The sequence below is a fragment of the Mus caroli genome, chromosome 9 (assembly GCF_900094665.2).
Source record: "Mus caroli chromosome 9, CAROLI_EIJ_v1.1, whole genome shotgun sequence".
In the NCBI taxonomy this organism is placed as follows: domain Eukaryota; kingdom Metazoa; phylum Chordata; class Mammalia; order Rodentia; family Muridae; genus Mus; species Mus caroli.
The window spans coordinates 92,666,890-92,674,325 of record NC_034578.1 but is presented as its reverse complement, the minus strand read 5'-3'; the positions used below and the strand labels follow the sequence as shown (position 1 = coordinate 92,674,325).

Here is a 7,436-nt window from a genome sequence, read left to right as displayed (position 1 = left end):
CAGGTGCACAGAGATTACAGGTGCACAGAGATTACAGGTGCACAGAGATTACAGGTGCACAGAGATTACAGGTGCACAGAGATTACAGGTGCACAAGGATGAATCTGATTCTTTATGTGGGTGCTGAAGACTTGAACTTAGGTCCTCACGGTTGTTCAGGAAGCATTTTACTTACTGAGCTGTCTCCTCTGGCCTCCAGTGTTAACACACTGTAAAATGACAGTGAACACTTACTCTGGTTTTCTCATTTACTGTTGAAAAGGTAAACGAAAGAATCAAGTAGAAATATGTATTCTGACTTCACTGGGTAGACTATATCCCAAAGTAATCAAATAATTGATGGTTATTTTACCTTTATAGGATAATCATAGCTAATAAATGGTTGAATCAGAACTCCCTGGATCCCCACGTTTTGCAAGTCCCAAGGCCACCATGGATCTGAGCCACAGCCATTCATGATCTGAAGCAAGCTGAGGTCATGCAGTGATGGATAAATACAGATGATTGAAACCTTGAGCTTTAACAAGCCTTAACACTACCCTGGCGTCATGTGCTTCTAGGTGAGAGGTCACAGAAACTACCCAGCCACCTGGCAAACAGTACTTTAACCTGATGGAAACCAAGCCTTCCTGTCATCCCTCCACTTTTAGGTGTAAAAGAGCATATTAGGAAACGGTGTGGGGACACAGTCCTTCAGGTCCTGGGGGCTGGGGCATCTGCAGGTGAAATGGATTGGTTTCTTCAGTCTATAGATGGGGTGGGGCGAGATGTAGAACTGGGTGTGGATGCAGATTCAGATGATGTGGGAGGCACCAAAGACAGCTAAGAGCATGAGACCAAGGATTCTCATTTAGAAAAGCCAACAGCAGAAAGACACTTAAGAAGACAAAGCGGGAATTATGAACCTGGAAAAGACAGGTTTTAATAGCCATCACTGGGAGTACAATTGTGACATTTTCTAATGTTCTTAACTTTTAAATATTGAGTTAGCTAAGTTCTATTTTATTGAGACCCTCACATGAGTGGCACATCTGTACCACCATCCCCCACCCTGAAATCCTTTGTGTACCCTTTCCCTTCAAACTCCAAATTCCTGTTATCTTCTTTATTATGATGATATACAACCTACTGCATACATTTAGTGTTGCTCATATTCATGTGTCCAGGGCTGGCAGCTCGGGATTGGACAACACCTGCATGTGAGACACTCCTAGAGGGAACGGCTTCTGGCTCTACCAGCAGGCACCGGCCAACCCTCAGCCCTTTACCTAGAGGTGGGACCATGGAGAAGTTCCCCTGTTCACACTGGCAGGTCACCTGATGTTATTAAGCCAATCTCGATGTTTTTTTGTTTATTTTTTCTTAAGTTTTTGTTGGAAGTGCAGTGATATGATATATCTAGGTTCACTTTAAAATGCTCCAGCAGAAACAGCCCGTGAGAGGAGGCTGGAGGAAAAATGGAAGAGCATCCGGAAGTTAGGGGCACACCCTCCTGCCAGGGCTGTGGGAAGCTGCCTGTGTGTATGCCCTGTGCTCAGCCCCTCCAAGGCCTTCCTGGGCCTGACGGTCAAGGGTCATGGCCTGTCTGAGGAATACATTAGCCCTCCCACCTGACTAGAGGTTACAAAGCATAGAAGGAGGCTCAGGAAAATAATGGAAAAATGCTAGAAAAAGAGAGCTGATGAGTTAACCCCAAACTGGATTGCTGTAAAGCTCCACACCCAACTGACACATTGATCTCTCGGCCCCTGGTCTCTGAGGTTATTCATCAGGAAGCCCGACCTCTGGAAGTCCACTACCTCTCTGTCTTTTTTTTTTTTTTTTTCCCCGGTTCCAGCCAGGAGGGTCTTCCCTCTCCCAATATGATCAGTCCCAGAATCCCCTTTTCCTTGGCTGACTTGCATCAAACCGTACCTCTATGATCCAGGAATTGAAAGCTGTGAGGGGGCAGCTTGGTCAGTCCTCCATCCCTAGAGCTACACAGCTTCCCTTAAACCACAGCAGCTGAGTGGGGCAGGCAACAGCTCACTGTTGCTACCAAAGGGGAGGGACTTGATCCCTCTATCCCTTCACCATGACCTGTCCTCCACTTCCTCATCTGTAAATGAAGATGCCTACCTGAGGTCTCAGTGCGTTCTATCAAGTTCCTGTCACTCAAACCTGGGGTGAAGGAAGCTGATCCTGCATTCTCTCTGGTGAATTGCATCCCTTCCTTTTGTGTGGACACGGACCTCAGACTTCAGAGTCCCCTAGAGCCTGCATATGTGTGCGTTGTAATAGTATGGTACATCACCATCTTCTCCCCATCCTGGCCTCAGGTAGCCTTAGAACTGCCAATAATAATTGTAACAATAAAACTAGGAGGCTGATGTATTCTGCTACATGGAAACTGGGTAGGTCACCAAAAGGTGTTTATCGAATTCATCCAGTGGGCCTGGCAGTCCAAGTGTGCTCAGTCAAAACTCTTTAAAAAAAAAATTTTTTTTAAGCATGTAAAAAATACTTCAGTGCTGGAGAGATGGCTCAGCGGTTAAGAGCACTGACTGCTCTTTCAAAGGTCCTGAGTTCAATTCCCAGCAACCACAAGGTGACTCACAATCATCTGTAATCAGATATGATGCCCTCTTCTGGTGTGTCTGAAGCCAGTGACAGTGTACTCACATAACATAAGAGAAACAGAGCTTTACATTTTTTTCTATTACAATGGGACTGAGTTGAGTCAAGTAGTCTGGCATCTGGCTTCAGTTGTCTCCACTTTTGATATCACAGGGTACTTTTTGCATTATGCCTTTCTTTGAATCTACAGTGTCTACAAGAAGCCGTAAGTTTACCATTCGCCATCTAGAAATAATCTGGTGAATTAGATGGAGCATGGTAGGGTTTGGGAAGCAGACTTCCTGGTTTCAATCCTGAGTGGGTTAAGCATTCCTGTAAGCCAGTTTCTACATCTATGACCAGGTGGGGGTGGGAGAAGATTTGGCTATGGCATTTAAATGAAGAAATTGGATTTTTCCACAAATGGCCATTTCCCCTCCCTTTAGTATTCCATTGCTTCCAGGATACCATGTGCCTCCGAGGGCAGCAAGGCAGGGCTCCCTGTGGGAATTGAGCTATGTGACTCGCCCCCTTTGTACGTTTTGTTCACCATCTGTCCAGCGAGCCAAGGCCAGCTGCCACATGAGTTTAGCCTGCTCCACCTCTGCCAGCCTGGGGGCTGTGCAGGGAGGGCCTCCTTCAAAAACAATGTCCAGGATGCTCGGGCTTTGTATGTGCCTGTGGCCTTTCTCATTCAGAGCCAAGCCCAGATGGGCTCACATGGAAAAGGATGTAGGAGACAGAAGGACAGGGGTTGCCGCAGTGGCCTGGGCTTGCCCTCCCTTGCTGTTGAGCTCTGGTTGGCAATAGTTGCTCACAGGGTGGTTCTGACCATGTATGGGGACTGACCTGACAGAGTCGTGTGTGTGTGTGTGTGTGTGTGTGTATCCATGCTTCACATACATCTCATTCTGTCTCTTTCCAGCTTGTCTGTGTGTTCCCTGCTGGGCATCAATTATACATTATGATTAGGGGTATTCATTAAGGAAGTTCCTTGACTCTTACAGTAACAGGATTAGGCTTTCTATAGAGGGAGAACCTGTGGAATGGTGTGTGGTTATGTGCAGGGACAAGGAGGATGAGGGGAGGAAAAGAAATGGAAACAAATGAGGGAAAAGGCTGGTTTGAAATACTGCAAGCGGTGGTTTTCCATGTGTATTTATACGCATATATGACTTTGAACACTCAGGCTTTACTGTTTCAAGGCCAAATGAGTGATGAAAGACACAAAAATCATTAAGCAAATTTGCCTTCACCAAGAAAGAAATCAAATGAGCTCTTTGTAGAAGATTGCTGCAGACTTCATACATCTGATTGCCATTGACAGCCCTGTGAGGCAGACAACTTCATTCACAGCAAAACACAGGAAACAGGAACTCAGAGAAGGCCTGAGAATTGTCCACAGTCACACAGGTGGCAGGTGGCCGAGGATGACGCAGGCCCAGCTTTGTCTGGTTCCAGAGCCTCTGTTCCCCTCAGCAGGTACCAGACTCCTGACAGACGTGAAGCTGATGCTGGCATTGCTTGCTTGTGGATGGGCTGTGTGACCTAGTGTGGCAGGCATGGGCTTCAGTCTTCTTCCCTGGAAAGTGGGCCTTCCACTCATTCTTACAGTCAAGGTGATCTGAAGCCATAAGTGAGAGGTTTAGATATGGACAGTCACTGGTATCCCAATGTAAATGCTGGGGTGGCTGAGGGATCTCCTGGGTGGAGAAGGAAGGTGTGGGACAGCTCTGGCCGTGATGGCCTCAAGAAAAGAAAAACAGAACACAGTGAAGAGAGGAGGAAATTTAGGGTGAAGAGGTGAGAGAGGAATGTCTGGAACCCTGGAGACAGAGGTACACACACACACACACACACACACCCACAGACATGCACACAAACATATACACACACACATATACTTACACAAACATATACATGCACATACATATACACACAAACACACACATATACTTACACAAACATATACATGCACATACATATACACACAAACACACAGACACACATATACATATACATACACACAAACATATACATATATATATACACAAATATACATGCATACACATATATATGCACATACATATACACACAAACACATAGACACACACATATACATACACACAAACATATACATATGTATATATACACAAATAAAATAGACACATACACACATATACATGCATATACATATACACACAAACACATATACGTACACACACATATATACACACAAACATATATATATATACAAATATAATACACACATACACACAAACATATACATGCACATACATATACACACATATACATACATACACACAGACACAAACATATGCACATACACACAAATACATACACACATATGCACATATACACACATACATATACACAAACATACATACATACACACATACACATAAATATATACACATACACACAAATACATTCACACAAATATACACACACATGCGCACACACGCAGTCTGACTGTACTTACGAGTATCTCTAGTATAGTACTGAATAGGTATGCCAAGACTGAACTCTGCTCTTCCCATTCACTGGAGGGATCCTTCAGTCTCTCATCCGCGTTGTGAGTGGATTTAAAATATCTTAGAAGGTGTCACTTATCAGGTGGGGAATTTTGCTTTTGTTTACTTTTATTCTTGTTTATTTTTTGTGAGAAGTTTTAAAAAAATCATTAAGAGGGAAATAAATTTTATTAAATGTTTTTCCTTGATAATCAAGAGTTCTTTTTTAGTGTGTTGCTATTCTGAATTACATTGCTTGATTTCTGAACCTTGATGTTGACTCAATTTGCATTTCTGGCATAAATCATTTCTTGTTAGTTTTTCCCGAGACAGTGTCTCCCTATGTAGGCCAGGCTAGCTTCTAACTTAGCGATCCTCCTGCCTCTGCCTCCCAGGTGCAGAGATTAAAGGCATGAGCCGCTACGCCCAGCTCTTTGGCATAAATCTTACTTGGTCTTATTGTATTACCATTTTTTAAAATACACTTTAAAATTAAGTTTGCTAATTTAAAAGATTGTATTAATTTTAAATACACGAATGCTTTGCCTGCATGTGTGTGTGTGTGTGTGTGTGTGTGTGTGTGTGCCACGTGAGTGCTTGGTGCCCACAGAGGCTGGAAGAGGGTGTCCGGCCCCGGGAGCTGGAGTTACAGGTGTTTGGGTCCTCTTGTGGGTGCTGGGAACAAAACCCACATCCTCTGCAAGAGCAACAGGTGCGCACAACTGCTGAGCCATCCCTGTAGCCCCTAATTTGCTAATTTTAAAAAGGATATTTGCGTCTGTGTTCACAACAGTCAGTTTTTCTTTTCTTACGGCGTCTCCGGCTTTCCGAGTGAATTGGGAGGCCTGCCTGCCTGCCTTTTCTATTTTCCGGAGGAGTCTATGTAGACCAGGCGTTATTTTCTCCATAAAGGCTTAGTAGAAAACACAAGTGCAGCCATCTGGGACTGGAAAGTTTTTGTGGAAATATTTTTAACTCAGAATTTAAATTTTTTTCCAGACAGTTTCTCGGGATGTCTGCTTCCTACGGATGGAGTTGTGCACATTGGTATCTTTCAAGGCATTTTCCCATTTCTTCTGTATTATCAAATACACAAAGCTCTTCCTAAAGCTGTGCACAGGGTCGTGTGTTAACTTTCACCACTGCGACGATTACCTGAGAAGAACACTTGAGAGGAGGGAAGATTTATTTTGGCTCACAGTTTCAAAGCTTTCAGCCCCAGTTTCTGTCTCCATTATTTTTGGTCTGTGGGGATTGTGGGATCTTTCATCTCGGTAGAAGGCTAGGGTGGAGCAGAGTCTCATAGCAGCCAAACACAGACAGACAGATGGGCATGGGCAGGCGAGCAGTTGGGCAGGCAGGCAGGCCCAGAGCAAGATATGACCCCCAAGGCGGTGCCTCCAAAGCTGTTTCCTCCAGCTAGGCTCCACCTCCTCAAAGTTCCAGCACCTTCCTTAACAGCTCTACAAGTGGGGGCCAAGCTCTCAACATTGGAGTCTGTAGAAGTGTTGTGTAACTGTTTTCCCCAAAGTAAACATTCTCTCCCAGAGGGAGACTCCGGAGGTTCAGCCAGGTAACAAAACTTACAAGCCCCAGAAGCTAACGGAAGTTACAAGCTTCACAAGTTGCACGTTACAATTGCTGCAGAGGGAAGCTGGGTTCAGTTGTTCAGGGAGCACGAAGGATGCATCCTCTGACGGTCATCAGCCATGCTGGGTGGACCTTTCCGCATGCAGCTACCATTGACGTCACATCCTGTAAACAGCCCCTCACTGTTGTCCTGTATGGAAGCCAAGAAGCTCACGGGGTCACTATGCAAGATTGGACTGTTGCATGTTTCTGTCGTGGGTGCCTTATCGGGTTGATAGCCCTCCGTTCTTTCAGGAAAAAAAAAAAAATCACACACATTTCTTGTTCAGAACATAACAGTGAGATAAAAGGTTTTCTGTTATCATCCTGATAATGCTTATAAGTCTCGCTAATTAACATTTATTCTTTTGTTAATGAGAGTGAATTTTTCTTGATTAGTTTGGCCAGAATTTAAACAATCTTATTTTTCTTAAAAAAAAAAAAAAAGCTAGCATTTAATTAATTTACATTTTTTGTTGTTTCCATGTCCACTAATTTGTAGTATTCTATTTCTTATTTTTATTTTTGGCTTGCAGTTGAGTTGCCCTGGTATTTTAACCACTGAGTTATCTCTCCACCCACTATGTTACTTTTCTTATCATTCCATTTTAATTTTTTAAGAGACTGTCTCTTTAATTTGTTATTAAGAGCTTTGTTGCATAATTTCCAAATAGTACA

At 43.8% G+C, this 7,436-nt stretch overlaps 1 long non-coding RNA gene across 1 annotated transcript in view; it reads left to right on the top strand.

The window, feature by feature from the left end:
• Positions 1–7,189, top strand: part of LOC110301011 — a 20,064-nt gene extending 12,875 nt beyond the window's left edge. Inside the window, exons 2-3 of the long non-coding RNA XR_002378657.1 lie at positions 6,129–6,372; positions 6,777–7,189. This is a non-coding gene — a long non-coding RNA (uncharacterized LOC110301011). The remainder of the gene's footprint in view (positions 1–6,128; positions 6,373–6,776) is intronic.
• The last annotated feature ends 247 nt before the right edge of the window (positions 7,190–7,436 follow it).